General features: G+C 47.3%; 1 pseudogene; it reads right to left on the bottom strand.

The window, feature by feature from the left end:
* Positions 1-1,017: 1,017 nt before the first annotated feature.
* LOC115933097 (killer cell immunoglobulin-like receptor 2DL3) lies at positions 1,018-15,344 on the bottom strand (annotated as a pseudogene).
* Between the last annotated feature and the right edge of the window lie 1,875 nt (positions 15,345-17,219).

Raw genomic sequence — 17,219 nt, 5'->3', positions numbered from 1 at the left:
CTTTTTAGTTGACAAAGGCTGCCGTGTGGTTTAAGGTGGCATAGAATGTCTTCTCGATAAATAATATTAAACCAAAGGGTTACATGTAGGAAAGAATAAATCTAAACTTATTCTCACACTATAAAAACACTTCTTAGTTTTTATCTAGTTGTTGTACATTTTTTATGATTTATATTTAAATTTGAGAAATAAAAGTCATATACGGTCACCCTTCACTATTCGTGGGTGATTGGTTTCGAGATCTCCACTCAGATACCAAAATCTGTAGATGCTCAAGCCTCTTATATGAAATGGCACAGCGTTTGCAAATAACCTATGCACATCCTCCTGTATACATGAAATCATCTCTAGATTACTTATGATTCCTGATACAGCCTACACACAGCTTCATTTGTGTCTGTTCAACATAGTTCTGCTTTTTGATACTTTGTGGATATTTTCTCTGAATATTTTTCATTTATACTTCGTTCAATAAACACCTGTAAACCCCACAGATACAGAGGAGCGACTGTATATTTATAGTATGAAATGTGATGTGTCGATATGTGTCCCCGTGGAGTTGAGACTAACAAGGCCAATGACTCTACAAATGTTTCATCGTGGAATGACTCTGTCAGCTTTCCAGGTCTGCAGAGAGTAAGAATATCACTTGCTGATCTGGTTCACGATCCTTGGAACCTCCTATGTACTGCATTTTTGGATGGAAATAGGAGTCCCAGAGACAAATGAGGCTCCACCCTGCTTCCAGAAGCTCAGAGTCCAGGGGTGAGAACCCAGTAGAGAACAGATGGGGTTATATGGACATGGTAATGATAACAGCGGTTTCTTTCAGTTAATACAGTGTCATATTACCTAAAGCATGAGGGCAGACATGTTTATTTGAAGAGGAGACAGTTACACTGAAATCACAAAAAATTTTATAAGTTTCACTGCTGACAGAAGGCTGGAAAATAGTCCGAAGAAAGGTGAAACAGCACGAGGGAAGGTGGAACAGTACGTGGGTAAGTGCCATGTCAAGAGGGAGCCTCTTGTATGTTTGGAATTGTGAGTTCCTCAGTGTGATCGCAGCCTCAAGTAGACTAGGAAGTAAGCCAGTTAGGTTGGAGAGGTGGGCAGGGGTCAAGTGAAAGGGAGAATTGTGGGCTAAGCAAAGGAGTGTGTTTTCTCTGCAGCAGGCAGTGGGGACCTTAGACATTTGTAAGCAAGAGAGAGGCACCAGATTTGTGGCGTGAGGAGGAGCGATGCTCTAAGATGCAGACTCGCGCCTTCAGATTCCAGCTGCTGGTACATGGGAGCTGGCAAGCTGATTTTGAGACAGGGCTATTGTCTCCCTAGAAGATCCCATCAAGGCCTGACTGTGGTGCTCGTGGGCAGGAGACAACTTTGGATCTGGGCTCAGCATTTGGAAGTTCCGTGTACACCCTGGTATCTGTTGGGGGTGTCTTGGGCCTCTGAGAAGGGCGAGTGATTTTTCTCTGTGTGAAAACGCAGTGATTCAACTGTGCGTATGTCACCTCCTGAGGGTCTTGTTCATCAGAATCCTGGAGAGAGGGAAATGCTGAGTGAGGGAGGGTGCTCACGTTTTCCAGGACTCTTTGGGAACAACACTAGCCATGAGGGTGGGCCGAGGAGCACCTACCTCCCTGTTCACTGTTCCATTCCCTGCAGGCTCTTGGTCCATTACAACAGCATCTGTAGGAGACGGAAGTCAACAAAACAGCTCGGAGGGCACTTCTGGGTCCTCATTTCATAAGCAGATACCAACATACAGGGGGAGGCCATAGGTGCCTGAGGTCCCTCAGTTGCCAACAGCAGACTCAGACATTCTATCTCTCTGAGCTCAAGGACCCATCCCATGAATAGCTCTGAGTTCCCATCCCATTGATTCTGTCTCCCACTTTCTGCCTGTCATGGAACCTTCTCCTGGATGTGAGTGGCTACAGGGGACATGAGGATACAGTTCAGAATCAGGCAATGGTCTGTGAGCTGAAGGCAGGGGCAGGGAGTCCGGTGCTCTCTCTAGAAAGTCCTGCCTCTGTGGCTGCTGCCTTGGGCCAGGGACCATCCTGCCTGTGAGGAACACACACCTGAGTGCTCCCATCCTGCTTCCCCACATGGCCCTGAGCTCTCTGGCCTCTGCTTCATGAGACTTACTCTTTTTGTTGGAGCACCAGCGATGAAGGAGAAAGAAGAGGAGGAGGATGAAGAGGATGATGACCACTGAGGTCCCAATCAGAACGTGCAGGTGTCTGGGGTTACCTGGAAGAAGATGAGACACCAATAAGAAGCTAATCATAGCAGTTCCTCTTTATGAATTGTCTCGCATTTCTTGATTGACAGGTAACCACATACAGCATCTCTTTAGGACAAGCACCCAGATGGCGGGAGACCCAGTTTTCTCCTGCTTTCTCAGTTATAGCTCTCATAGTAACCATAGAACGTGCTGAGGATACAACTACTTTAGTTGAGATGTTTGACCGCTTCAAAACTCACATTGAAATTTAACCCCCAGTGTGGGAGGTTCGGCCTCTTGAGAGGTGTTTGGGTCATGGAGGTGGATCCATCATGAACAGATCAATGCTGTCCCAAGGAGACGGAGTTAGCAAGTTCCCCCTCTATTAGTTCCCGGAGAGCTCGTTGTTAAAAAGAGCTTGGATGCTCCATCCCTCCCCCTCCCCCTTGCTCTCTCTCTTGCCGTGTGATCTCTGTGGTCTCTGCACAGACGGACCCTCCTTCCCTTCTGCCAGAGTGGGAGCAGCCTGAGGCCATCACGAGAAATAGATGCTGGTGCCATGCTTCCAGTACAGCCTGCAGTACTGTGAGGCAAACCAATCTCTTTTCTTTAGAAGTTACCCAGGCTCAAGTGTTCCTTTAGAGCAACAAAAATGGACTAAGACAGCAACATCCTGAGATCAGGAGGAACGTCTCAGAACAGCCTGGGCTGTCTTCCTGTTCTTCCTGGAGGAGGACGTCATGCCGTGCTTTAGCTGAGTGCTTCCTGTGGCTCCAGGGTACAAAACCCAGTGTAGATTCCCCCAGCTACACTGCAAATGGGGTGACTCCATATGTCCTGAGCAGCTTTTCTGAGCCTTGAGGGAGTGGCTCACATTGAAATGTAGGCTTCTGTTGTCACTCGCTGCTTATCTGTTAGTAATGAACCTGCCTGTGGAATGTATTCTCTGTGTGTTCTGTCTCCCTGGAGTGACGGTGAGTGATAGGAATTGGCATAGGCCCAGGTGCAGTCCAGGAGGTGTTTAGAGTCTTCTCTGGGAAGACTGGACTGGGATTGATACACAGCGAATGTGCTTTAGGATTTCTACATCCACAGCATTCTTGAGTCAAACAACTTGCATTCTCCAAGAAAACGAAACAAAAGTGAAATCAAGATAAAAAAAGCAAAGTAGAATTCTCTTATGTCAAACGGCCAGGAAATAGTGTTGAAGCCCGTGTGAAACGTGCTACTCTTTGTGATCTCGGGAGACACATGTTAGGCTGCTGTTCTACCCGAGAGGCTGGGGGAAGGACTACCCCCTCGGCCATCTATTGCTTCAATACCACCTGTCCTCCTGTGAATTAGTAGGAAAGGGGAGCAGGAGCTAGTGCTGGCACTGATCTCGGATTCCAAGATCTGGACTCACTCCAAGGAGTATTAATGTTTACCTCCCCATGGCCTATCTGAATCTCCACAGGTGATTGGAAGTAGGGGTGAGGTGGGGGATTTGGGTGAGTGGGCAAGTTTTTTTTTTGCGATGAACAGAGCACTTTCTCTATTCCACGATCTGTGCTGGAGGATTCAGCGGGCTTTCACATTTTCTATGTGATCTCATGCTCACAGAAAGCCAAATAGGGAAGAGGTTTTAGGCTGATTGCCTAATGGATAAGATAAAGAATCAAAGAAGTAATTATAGAGAAATAGAAAAATGATGATTGGAATTCAGGTGCCTTTGTCATTCGTGTGTGTTATATTATATTTATGCATTTCTTATTTTTATTTTTTGAGATGGAGTCTCCTTGTGTCACCCAGGCTGGAGTGCAGTGATGCGATCTCCACTCACTGCAACCTCCACCTCCTGGGTTGAAATCATTCTCCTGCTTCATCCTCCAGAGTAGGAGCTGGGATTACAGGGATGCACCACCATACTCGGCTAATTTTTGTATTTTTAGTAGAGATAGGGTTTCACCATGTTGGCCAGGGTGGTCTGGAACTCCTGACTTCATGGAATCCACCTGCCTTGGCCTCCTGCAGTGCTGGGTTACAGGCGTGAGCCACCGTTCACAGACTTGTATATTATGCTATAATAGGTCTCTTCATTTCCACCACCCCTCATATATGTGCCACTCCTTTGCCAGGTATTGATTTATGTGTAGGATGAATAAATTTCAGAAAGAAATTAATTAAGCGAGGATTAAACAAGTAGGAAAATCAAACCCAGCAAGCCTTTCCAGCCAATGATTCTACCTCACAAGCATAGCTTATATCCATCTGCTTCATCCACTTAGGGTCTAAATCAGCACCACATTTCACCAGTGGGGCAGGAATTGCCTTTTCCACAGTCTCCTAGATTCCAGTTATGCACCTGGGCCTCCCTTATTTTCATGTCGGTCGCTGTTAATCATGTAGGGATTCCTGGTTACCCCGAGGTGAATCCAATGGCTGTGAGTATCAGACACACACTCCTTGTTCCTCCTTAGTTTCCTGTGTACCCAGTGTGCTCTCCGTCTCTCCACAGTCATCTTGTCATTCTCCCCACGTCATTCCCAACATTTGAGGCAGAGCCTCTTCCTTCCACATCAGATTGTTTTCACCTTTATGCCTTCATGGCTGACAGCTGTGTGTGGAAAATCCTTCCGCCAATCTTTCAGGGGTTCAATCCATATTTTTCATTAATTTCACAAATATCTGATTAGTGAGGTCTTCTCTGTCACCCAAAATCATACACTCAGCATTATCTATTATTGATTTTGAATTCTGGCTGGACACAGTGGCTCACGCCTCTAATCCCAGTACTTTGGGATGCTGAGACGGTTGGATCACTTGAGGTTGGGAGTTTCAGACAAGCTTGGCCAACATGGTGAAACATCCTCTCTACAAAAAATATACAAAAAGAATTAGCCGGGCATGGTGGCAGTTGCCTGTAATCCCAGCTACTCGAGAGGCTGAGGCAGGAGAATCACTTGGATCCAGGAGACGCAGGTTGCAGTGAGCCAAGATTGTGACACTGCACTGTAGTCTGGAAGACAGAGGGAGACTCTGTCTCAATAAACAAATGAACAATCAAACAAATAGATTTCATGCACAGATGCTTCCCAATGGATCATTCATTTATTGGTCCACTTGTGCATTCCTTTTCTGCCCTCCCATTTAACCATCTGCAATATCAGTGTCTCAAGAGCAGAGGCCAAATGCATCTTGTTCACTGTTTGTGGAAGGTAGGAAAATGCTGTCCCACCCCAAAATGTCCCTGTCCTAGCCTCCATAGTTTGTGAATATGTTATTTTACACGGAAAGGAGGAATGAAGATTGCAGATGGAACTACAGTTGCTAATCAGCTGAACTTGAAACAAGGGTATCCTGAATGATTTCCGGGAGATTATGATGGATTTTCATCTTGGTGAGCCCAGTAGAATCCCCAAGTTTTCAAAAGATGAGGAAGAAGGGAGAGCAGCATTGAGAGAAAGAGGTGTGGTAAGGAAGAAGGGTCTGAGTGATGCCATGTGAGTTGTGACCAGTCTTTGTGGGTTTTGAGGAAGGAGGAAGGGGACCAGGAGCCAAGGAATGTGGGAACCTTTAGAAGCTGGGACAAGTGAGAAGGAGATTCTTGCCTGGAACCTTCAGAGGGAAGGCAGCCTTGCTGTCACCTTGATTTTAGCCCAGTGAGATGCACTTCATACTTTGAGCTAGAGCACTGTAAGATAATTAAAAAACCGTTTTGTTTTCATCCATGAATCTTGTGGAAATTTGTTATGGCAACAACAGGAAAAGGTTCCACACTGCACAGCCTGAGCATGGGGCCGTGGCTGAATGAATCAGTGAGTCGAAGTGTGCGTGCATGAGCTCTGTTCTCTGTCACGGCAAGGCTCTTGCTCTGCTGAGTCAGCCAGGGTTGCCTCATGACCAACTGTAATTCATTCCTGGGCAAGTGGAACTTCTCTAAAACACCTCGCCCTCATCAGATGTTCCCTTCCCTTCCCTCTCTCAAGCCCCCAGGAATTTATCCTGTAGTAGGGATGCAGGCAGTAAAAACACTGCATTTTTCCTGAGAAGGATGTCAGATTGGCGATCATTCTTCTAGCTTGTAGGAAGTTTCAGCTCCATAAAATGAGAGATGAAGAGATTTCACTGACCCCTGTGTTGGGCCCAGATCCCTTTCACTGTTGGAGAATCTGGAGTTCAGAGATGGTGGAAGACAGGCACACAATGTCAGAGCTGCGAGATGATGAGTCAACGCCTGAATCCAAGGCTTCCACTTCTCCAAGTTTCCAAAAGCAGATATAAGAGGGTTCTGTACTCACCGGTTTTGGAGCTTGGTTCAGTGGGTGAAGGCCAACTATTTGAAGGGGTTCCTAGAACATGAGACAGGAGAGAGGTGAGGAAATGAGGGTGTCTGTCCTCTACTCAAAGGAAATCTTTGAGGTTGGTTCATGGCCAACACTCTGTTATCTAATATTGGGCCCTGGGAGTCCTGGGATTCTTTTTTCCATAATTTTTGTATGTGACGCCCACTTTCTTGAGACTTCAAGGTATAAAGAGAAAACAGGAGCATCACACTACCTGATCTCAAAATATATTACAGAGCTGTAGTAAGCAAAACAGCATGACGTTGGCATGAAGAAAAGCACATAGAACAATGGAGCAGAATGAAGAACACAGATATAATCCATGCATTTACATCCAACGGTTTTTTTTTTTTCTTTTAGGATGGAATCTCGTTCTGTCACCCAGGCTGGAGTGCAGAGGTCCAATCTCGGTTCACTGCAACCTCAGCCTCCTGGGTTCAATCAATTCTCTTGCCTCAAACTCCTGAGTAGTGGTATTACAGGTGCTGACCACCATACTTAGCTAATTTTTATATTTTTAGTGGAGACGATATTTCATCACGTCGGCCAGACTGATCTTGAACTCCTGGCCTCAGGTGATCCACCTGCCTCGGCCTCCCAAAGTGCTGGAATTGCAGGTGTTAGCCACCATGCCCAGCTCATCCAATGGACTTTGACAAAGGTGCCAAGAACTCACAATCAGGAAAGGACAGTCTTTTCAATAAACAGTGCAGGGAAACCTGGACATCTACATGCAGAGGAATGAAACTGCACCTCTACCTGTCACCATACACAAAAATCAAATGAAAGTGGATTAAAGATGTGAGTCTAAGGCCTGAGCCTATGAAACACGTAGAAGAAAATATTGGGGAAATGCTCCAGGACATTTGTCTGAAGGAAGACATTTCGTTTTAAACCTTCAAAACACAAGTAATCGAAGCAAAAATAGACCATTGGGATTACATCAAACTAAGCAACTTCTGCACCACTAAAAATAAACCAACAAAGTGAAGAGACAACCCACAGATTGGGAGCAAATATGTGCAAACTATGCATCTGAGATGGGATTAATAACTAGAAATATAAGAAGCTCAAACAACTCAATAAAACAAATGATTTAATTGAAAAAGGAGCAAAAGACATGAAATTTCCCCACATACAAAAAAGTGCTCAGTATCACTCATCATCAGAGAAATGCAAATTAAAATCAAAGTGAGTTGTCATCTCACCCCATTAAAATGGCTTTTAGGCCGGGCGAGGTGGGTCACATCTGTCATCCTAGAAGTTTGAGAGCCCGAGGTGTGCGAATCTGATAAGGTCAGGAGTTTGAGACCAGTCTGACCCACATGGAGAAATGCTGTCTCTACTAAAAATACAAAAATTAGTCGGACGTGGTGGTGTGTGCCTGTAATTCCAGCTACTCGGAAGGCTGAGGCAGGAGAATCGCTTGAACCTGGGAGGTGGAGGTTGCGGTCAGCCGAGATCGCACCACTGCACTCCAGCCTGGGTGACAAGAGCGAAACTCCATCTCAAAATAAAATGAAATAAAATAAAATGGCTTTTAGCTGCAAGGCAGGCAAAAGAAATGCTGGCAAGGTGGTAGAGAAAGGAGAACCCTGGTACCCTGTTAGTAGGAGTGTAAATTGGTACAGCCATTACGGAGAAAAGTATGGAAGTCCTTTAAAGAACTAAAAAGAGGTTGGGTGAGGTGGATCACGCCTGTCATCCCGGCACTTTGTGAGACCGAGGCGGGCACCTCAGTTGAGGTCATGAGTTTGAGAGCAGCCCAGCCAACATGGGGAAACCCCATCTATACTAAAAAAAATAAAAAGTAGCCAGGCATGGTGGCATGTACCTGTAATCCCAGCTACTAGGGAGGCTGAGGCAGGAAAATCATTTGAACCCAGGAGGCGGAGGTTGCAATGAGCCAAGATCACATCACTTGTACTCCAGCCTGGCCACAGAGGGAAACTGTCTCAAAAACAAAAACAAAACAACAAACAAAAAACTAAAAAGAGAACTTTCACAGTATCCAGCAATTTCACTACTGGGTTTATATCCAAAGGAAAGTATATCAATGTATCGAAGTGATATCTGCACTCGTATGATTGGTGCAGCACTGTTCACAGTAGCCAAGATGTGGAGTCAACCTACCTGCCCATCAGTGGATGAATGGATAGAGAGAATGTAGTACATTCGCACAGTGGAGACTACTCATCCATAGAAAGAATAACATCCTGATATTTGCAGCCACATGGATGGAACTGGAAGTCATTACAAAGATTCTCATTTCTCACCCATATACAGGAGCTAAAAGGTGGATCTCATGAAGGTAGAGAGTAGAATGGTGGCTACCAGAGGCCAGGAAGAAAAGGGTGGAGGATAAAACAAACAAACAAACAAAATATATGTATGTATTTATAACCAGTAGCCTTTACACTTAAAGTTGGTAAACGTGGCTGGGCGGGGTGGCTCATGCCTGTAATCCCAGCACTTTGGGAGGCTGAGGTGGGTGGATCACGTGGTCAGGAGTTACCGACCAACTCGACCAACATGGTGAAACCCCCTCTCTACTAAAAATACAAAAAGTAGCCTGACATGGTGATGCATGCCTGTAGTACCAGCTACTCAGGCGGCTGAGGCAGGAGAATCGCTTGAACCCAGGAGGCGGAGGTTGCAGTGAGCTGAGATTGTGCCACTGCACTCCAGCACAGGGGACAGAGCTAGACTCCCCCTCAGAAAAAAAAAATGTTAAAGGTGGTAAGCTATATAGGTATATTTAACCTCAATAAATATTTTTTCAAACAAAAAGAAAAGGGTGTAGGGGTTGCTGGTGATGACATCTCTGTGTGGGTGAGAGGCCAGGATGGGCTTCTGGGAAATGGGTAAGGTTGAGGGGCTGAGGGAACCTCTGATCTCCCCAAACTGAGCCCAGTCTCCCCTTCTCTGGGTGTCTTCTGACCGCTTTCTCCATCTGCCTGGGTGCCTGGAGCCCTGGCCGCGGGCCTCCATGCAGGCCGTGCAGGAGGGTTTGGAGGTGCCCTGTCTGCCATCCTGCACCCTGATCCCTCCCTCACACCCATGCTGCATCTTCTCTCTGCATCTGTCCATGCTTCTCTCCATCATCAGCAGGAAGCTCCTCAGCTAAGGCTCTAGGATCACAGGACATGGGACAGGCAGGGCCTTTCCTCACCTGTGACAGAAACAAGCAGTGGGTCACTCGGGTCTGACCACTCATAGGGAGAGTCATGGAAAGAGCCGAAGCATCTGTAGGTCCCTCCGTGGGTGGCAGGGCCCAGAGGAAAGTCGGCCTGGAATGTTCCGTTGACCTTGGGCCCTGCAGGGAGCCTACGTTCACGGCCCCCCTCCTCCCTGGATAGATGGTAGATGTCATAGGAGCTCCGGGAGCTGCAGGACAAGGTCACGCTCTCTCCTGCCTGAACCGTGGGGCCTGGCTGGGCTGAGAGAGAAGGTTTCTCATATAGACCTGGAAGGAGAAGAGGCAGTTTCCTCAGGGAGGTTCTTCCTTGTCACATCTCCCCTCACACCTGAGCTGAGAACTCACTCCCCTGCTCTATGGCCTAATGCTCTCTCTCTCTCTCTCACCCTCCACCCCATCTCTCTTCATGTCTACTTCCTCCTTCCACCTTCTCTGTCTCTCTAGGTCTCTGACCTCACTTCCCCACCTCTAGATATGTTTTTCCTTTTTGGATTGCTTTATTCTCTCTGACTCTCGTTGGATTGGTTGACTTGAGGTTACTTTTTTAAATTCTGAGTTTCTCACTTTGTGTCCTGTTCATAACTTTCTGCATATTTCTATCTATTATCTATCAATCTATCTATTTATCTATTCGGTTTCTAACTACAAATTCTCTACCTGCCATCTATATCTATATATCATCTATTTATCAATCAATTGTCTATCCATCAATCATCTATTATCTATATCTATGTGTCCTCTCTCTCTCTCTCTATGATTTCTCTCTTTGTCTGCCTCTCTATCTCTTTGTATTATCTATCTTCTTCATCATCATGTCTATGTATCATCTATTAATGAATCAATCAATCATCTATGTATCTATAACCTATTATCTATCATCTACCTATTTATCATCTATCTATATCTATCCATCTATCATCTGTCTTGCTCTGCCTCTCGGTCTCTCTAGTTCTCTTTGGAATCTCTGCAATTCATCCCCACATCTCCATCTTTCTATGTCCTTGTGCCTCTCTCTCAGGATTCTAATTTTAGTGGTTTTCTCTGCCCCCTTCCATCATTGTCTCCACTTCTCTGCCCTCTTTTCTCTCTCTTTATGTGTCTGTGAGTCTCTCAATCTCCTTCCTCTGGCTCATTCTCTGTGTGTTTTTGTCTTTGCTTTTTGGTGTTCCTAATTTCTCTCTGTGCCTCTCAGTGATCCTCTCATATGTGGGGTTATTTGGAATGTGAGCCTCAGAATCCAGTCTGGAGACCACAGGTTCACATAGCATACAGGGGTTGGTGTCCTGGGGCCATGATATCCTGGGACAATTACTCTCCATTGCATGGAAGGCAGAGGTGTCAGAATAAACACGGCATCTGCAGGTGCCACAAGGCCTGAGGCCACGGGGCCCAACTCAGGTCAGAAATATGGGTGTCCTTGGGTTCTCCTGGTAGAGAACACTTTGTGGAGGTAAAACAGAAATGAAACTTCTAACCTGTGCCAGGTCTCTGAGAAAAGTCAGCATGGAGGGACACCTCTCTCTGGGACATGTCTGTCTGTCTGTCTCCTTTAACTCCTTCTGTCTTTTCTAACTCTCGGTATGGCCCCTGTGTCTGTCCTCTGTTATGACACCTGGTCTGTACTTGTGTCTCCTGTTTCTCTGTCTCTGTTCGTACAGAACTCACAAAGTCAGTCTCTCTCCATAAGAATACCAAGCTCATCTTCCTTACAACCATTTGGGGGTTTCAAGTCGTGGATCATTCACTCTGCATCCCAATGACAATGAGAAGAATGTCCGGACATTCTCACCTGTAATCACGATGTCCAGAGGGTCACTGGGAGCTGACAACTGATAGGGCGAATGAGGAACAGAACCGTAGCATCTGTAGGTCCCTGCAAGGACATGCGTCATGGGACCGATGGAGAAGTTGGCCTTGGAGACCCCATCATGGTGCTCTCCAGTGAGGTGCAAAGTGTCCTTAAACTTCCCCTCTCTGTGCAGACGGAAGTGCTCAAACCTGACATCTGACCAACATTGCAGGATGACTGTCTCTTCTGATTTCACCAGGGGACCTGGGAGGGCCAGAAGGGAAGGTTTTCTGTGGACTCCTAGGAAGAGAGGTTGTGAGTTTAGAAGGCGTCTCTCTTTATCATCCCATCCATGGCACCTAGAATGAGTGAGGCTTCCCCTTGCTGGTGTCTGTCTCTCTCCTTCCTCTCTGTGTCTTCATGTTCTTTTCTGTGCCCATAACTCCTGGTGCAGGTCCTTCCATCTGTCTCCCTCCCTCTTCTCTGTCCCTCTGTCTCTAGTAGCCTCTGATTCCCTTCCCACTGGGCTTAGCCTCATCTCTTGGGGTGTTGTATCTATTTCACACTAATGTCTTTCCTGCTGTTTATGTGGGGGTGAAAGAGGAACCAGGATAGGCTGCACATCCAGGCTCTTATCAGCCTGGTTCAGTGTCTTTTGGATGAATTGCAATCCTTGGCAGAAGGTATGAACTGATGAATAAGGCAGGCACCAGTGTCCACACACCCTGTTCCTGGTCGGGACTGGGAGCCACTCTTGCCATGCCTGTGCCTTCTCCATGGTGCCAGCTTCCATAGGCTGGCTCCTGGTGCTGGTTTGAGGAGTATCAACCCCTCCCTATGTGGATGGAGCCTGGTGGTGGCATCATCATCCCACACTTGCTGATCTCAGGGTAGCCAACCTTCTCCTTGTTTGGTTCCTTTAATTAATTAATTAATTAATTTTGGAGACAGAGTCTCACTCCTTCACCCAGGCTGGAGTGAAGTGGTGTGGTCTAGGGTCACTGCAACCTCTGTCTCCTGGGTTCAAGCGATTCTCCTGCCCTCAGCCTCCCGAGTCACTAGGATTACATGCACCTGCCACCATGCCCGGCTATCCTTGTGTCATTTCTTAACTTGTCCTTGACCTGGGTTCCAGTGTTGTTTTCCTGTTGCTGCTGTAGAAAATTATCAGAAGCATCGCAGCAGGAGAGAGCACACTGACCGACTCCGATTCTGGAGACAGAAAGCGGACCCTGTTTTTCCTGGGCTAAAATCAAGGCATCTGCAGGGCCTCATTCCCTCTGGAGACCTTGGAGAATCAGTTCCTTGACTTTTCCAGCCTCTATAGGCCACCTGCATTCATGGCTCTTGGCCTTCCTCCACCTTCAAAGCTGTTGGAGACTTCCACTGGGCTGCTCTAATCCCCACTCCCCTCTTCCTCCTCCTTTCATGTGGACACTTGTGATTACACTGAGCCCAGCAGGACAGTCCAGGCCATCTCCCTATCTCAAAGTCAACTCATCAACAACCTGAGCTCCATCTTCCCCTTCAGTCCCTTCCCCTATAACATAAATAGTCACAGACTCCAGGGATTAGAATGCAGTCATCACTGGGGACAATTATTCTTCCCAGCATAGCACCCATTTCCCTGTATTCAATCCCCCTTTACCCCAAATACAGTTAGGGCCTGCGTGATGGGACCCTCAAGGACACGCCCACCAGAAGCTCTGGGATTCAGGAGGTGGGACAAGGAGAATCCAAGACATGAGCCCTCTGACCTGTGGCCATGATCACCAGGGGGTTGCTGGGTACCGACCACCCATTGGGGGAGTGTGGGTGTGAACCCTGACATCTATAGGTCCCTGTGTGTGCTGGGGTCTCAGGGCTTATGAAAAGGCTGTTCCAGAATATTCTGTTGTAGAGCTCAGGGACAGGCATCCCGTCTTCTTTGGACAGACTGAATTCATTAAACCCAAGACGAGAGCGACACTGAAGAAACACATGTCCTGGAGGCACCACAGGGCTGGGCAACCAGACAGCAAGGGCTTGTCCTGACCACCTTGGGGAGAAGGAGGCACCGCCTTAGAGAGGAGGATGTAGAGCCACCCCTCCCTCCCTGTGCTCAGAAGATTCTCCTGGCTTTCCATGTTTCTATGGCTACTATCACACCTTGGTGCCCAGGGCTGAAGGAAGGACCCATCCCTCAAAGACATGGTGTCTCCCTACAACAAAAGTGTCAGCTGAGAACTTTGAGCAAGTGCTGAGCAAGAGACTCCTACTAGATTTTAATACTGTAAGATTACTCACATAAAACAACACAAGGTAGACATGGGGTGGAGGGCATGTCCTTTGTGAATGGAATATCAGTGGATGCCTGAACGAAAATAAACAACTGAGCCCCCATCAGAGGATTTGGAATGTCAGGGCCATGGCTGTGGTTTCCCACCTCTTCTGGTAGAATGACAGCAGCCACACTGCAGCCCCTACCGTCATGGAAATGCTGAAGTGTGTGAGTAACACCTTTGTCCTCAGAGGATCTGCTCTTCCTACCACTTCCCTACCACACACCCCAGCTTTGAGCACCCCAGTCTAACCCTGGTCCCCACAGAACTTGACTCTGCCAAGGGAATGAAAGGCCAGGGAGGCGAGGTTGGAACTGTGGGCCGAGCACCCCAGGGTCCCCTCTTCCTAGTTTATGAGAGACTCCCTGACAGGGCTTCCCTCCTGTTTCAGGAAAATCCTCTTATGTGGGGAGATGACACCCTAAGGTTTGGAGAAGGACTCACCCTCATGTGGCCAGGCCCCCCGCAGCAAGAAGAACCCTGGAAAGAAAGATCATGATGGACCATCCATCTGCAGGCAAACCAGGCCTCCCTTGCTACCCCCACTGGGCTGTGAGTCTTGGTAGCCAGGCCCTTGCTGGGCTGAAGGTAAACTCACCCTCAGTGCCCACCTGCACTGAAGAACAGGGCTGCCGGCTGTGCAGAGACCCAGCTTCCAGGCCCATATCCCCACCCCAAGCCCATATCCCCACCCCATGCCCATATCTCCACTCCAGGCCGATATTTCCACCCTAGGCCCATATTGCCAATCCAGGCTCAGATCTCCAATCCAGGCCCATATCTCCACCCCAGGCCCAGATCTCCATCCTAAGCCCATATCTCTTCTCCAGTCCCATATCTCCACACCCAGGCCCATATCTCCACATCCGGGGCCATATCTCCATCCTAGGCCCATATCTCCATCCTAGGCCCATATCTCCACTCCAGGCCCAGATCTCCACTGCAGGCCCGTAACTCCACCTCCAGGCCCATATCTTTACTCCATGCCCAGATCTCCACTCCAGGTCCAGATCTCCACCTCCAGGCCCATATCTCCACTCCAGGCCCATATCTCCACTCCAGGCCCATGTCTCTACTGCAGGCCCGTAACTCCACCTCCAGGCTCATATCTCCACTCCAGGCCCATATCTCTACTGCAGGCCCATATCTCCACCTCCAGGCCCATATCTTTACTCCATGCCCAGATCTCCACTCCAGGTCCAGATCTCCACTTCTAGCCCCATCACTCCATCTCTAGGCCCATATCTCCATCCCAGGCCCATATCTCCACTCCAGGCTCCTATCTCCCCTCCAGGTTCCTATCTCCACTCCAGGTTCCTATCTCCCCTCCAGGCTCAGATCTCCACTCCAGGCCCATAACTCCACCTCCAGGCCCACATCTCCAACTCTGGGCCCCGATCTCCATCCCCACACTCCCTCCCTCTATTCCCTTCCAGGACTCACCAACACACGCCATGCTGACGACCATGAGCGACATGGTGCCGCCGGAGCAGACAGGCGGCCGCGCCCCAGCTCAGCTCAGCAGCGCACAGGATGTTATCTGGCGCCCTGCCCATGCAGTTTACATGCTGACCACATCATGGGAGGGTGACGTACGCAGGCTCTTTCTACCTTGCATGAGGCCCAGTGGGTGCTCGCTCAAGAGCGGAACATGGCTTCCTGGAAATTGTTCTCACTAGAATTGACACCTTGCGTCCTTCACTATGACCAGACTCAAAAGACGTCTCACATCCAACCTCTCATACACGAGATGATTGAATTCTGTGCTTACATTAAAGATTTTTGATGTATTTTTGTTTCTATCTGAGATTCAAACTCTTCTTCATGTGTAATGTGCAAAATGTCTAACAGGTATTATTAACATTATCAGAGTAATTGTGACAAAAAGCCATTCTAATTTTCCTGCTGGAGTTTCTAGTACTAAACCAGAGGCATGAGAATTGCTTGAACCTGGGAGGCGGAGGTTGCATTGAGCTGAGCTCGAGCCACTGAACTCCAGCTTTGGTGACAGAGGAAGAGTCTGTCTCAAGGAAAAAAAAAAAGCAAACTAAATAACCTACAATAACAAATCAGAGGACTCAGGTTACCAAATTTTAAGGGGTTCTATAAGTTTATATAAACTGCAGCATCCTCATGAGAGGGGACAAAGAGAACCACTGGGCAGAAAACTGTGTCTAAAATACATCTGTGGATACACAGTCCCTTTATAGTTGACAAAGGCTGCCATGTAGTTAAAGGCAGAATAGAATATTTTCTCAACAAATAACACAGGACCATAGGGTTACACATAGGAAAAAATAAATCTAAACTTATCCTCACACTATAAAAACACTTCTTATTTTTTTATCTTGTTGTTGTAAATTTTTTATGCTTTAAGATTGACAAATACAAATTATATACTGTGGTCCTTCACTATTCTTGGGTGATTGGTTCCAGGATCCCCATTCAGATACCAAAATCTGCAGATGCTCAAGCCTCTTGCTTGAAATGGCATAGTGAAGCTGGGCGCCATGGCTCACGCTTGTAATCCCAGCATTTTGGGAGGCTGAGTTGGGTAGATCACAATGTCAGGAGTTCAAGACCAGCCCGTCCAACATTCTGAAACCCCGTCTCTACTAAAAATACAAAAAAAAAAAATTTATCTGTGCAGGGTGGCATGTGCCTGTAATCCTAGGGGAGGCTACTGGGGAGGCTGAGGCAAGAGAATTGCTTGAACCTGGGAGGTGGGGGTTGCAGTGAGCTGAGATCACACCACTGCACTCCAGCCTGGGTGAGAGAGTGAGACTGTTTAAAAAAAAAATAGCATAGCAATTGCACATAACCCATGCACATCCTCCTGTATACATGAAATCATCTCTTGATTACTTATAATTCCTGACACAGCCTACGCGCCAATCAATTTGTGTCAATTCAACATAGTTTTTTGCTTTTTGAAACTTCGGGGATTTTTTTTCTCAAAATATTTTTGATTTATTGCTGATTCAATAAACATGTGTAAACCCCAGAGATATGGAGGAGTGACTGTCTATTTATAGTAGTATGAAAGATGATGTGTTGATATGTGTCCCCGTGGAGATAAGACTAACAAGGCCTATGACTCTACAAATGTTTCATCGTGGAATGACTCTACCAGCTTTCCAGGTCTGCAGAGAGTAAGAATATCACTTGTTCGTGTGATTCACGATCCTTGGAACCTCCTACGTGCTGCATCTTTGGATGGAAATTGGAGTCTCAGAGACAATTCAGGCTCCACCCTGCTTCCAGAAGCTCCGAGTCCAGGGGTGAGAACCCAGTGGAGAACAGATGGGGTTATGTGGACATGGTAATGATAACACCGGAAGCCTTAGGCAAG

The sequence above is a fragment of the Gorilla gorilla genome, chromosome 20 (genome assembly GCF_029281585.2).
Source record: "Gorilla gorilla gorilla isolate KB3781 chromosome 20, NHGRI_mGorGor1-v2.1_pri, whole genome shotgun sequence".
Classification (NCBI taxonomy): Eukaryota; Metazoa; Chordata; class Mammalia; order Primates; family Hominidae; genus Gorilla; species Gorilla gorilla.
This window is presented reverse-complemented; position numbering and strand designations above follow the sequence as displayed.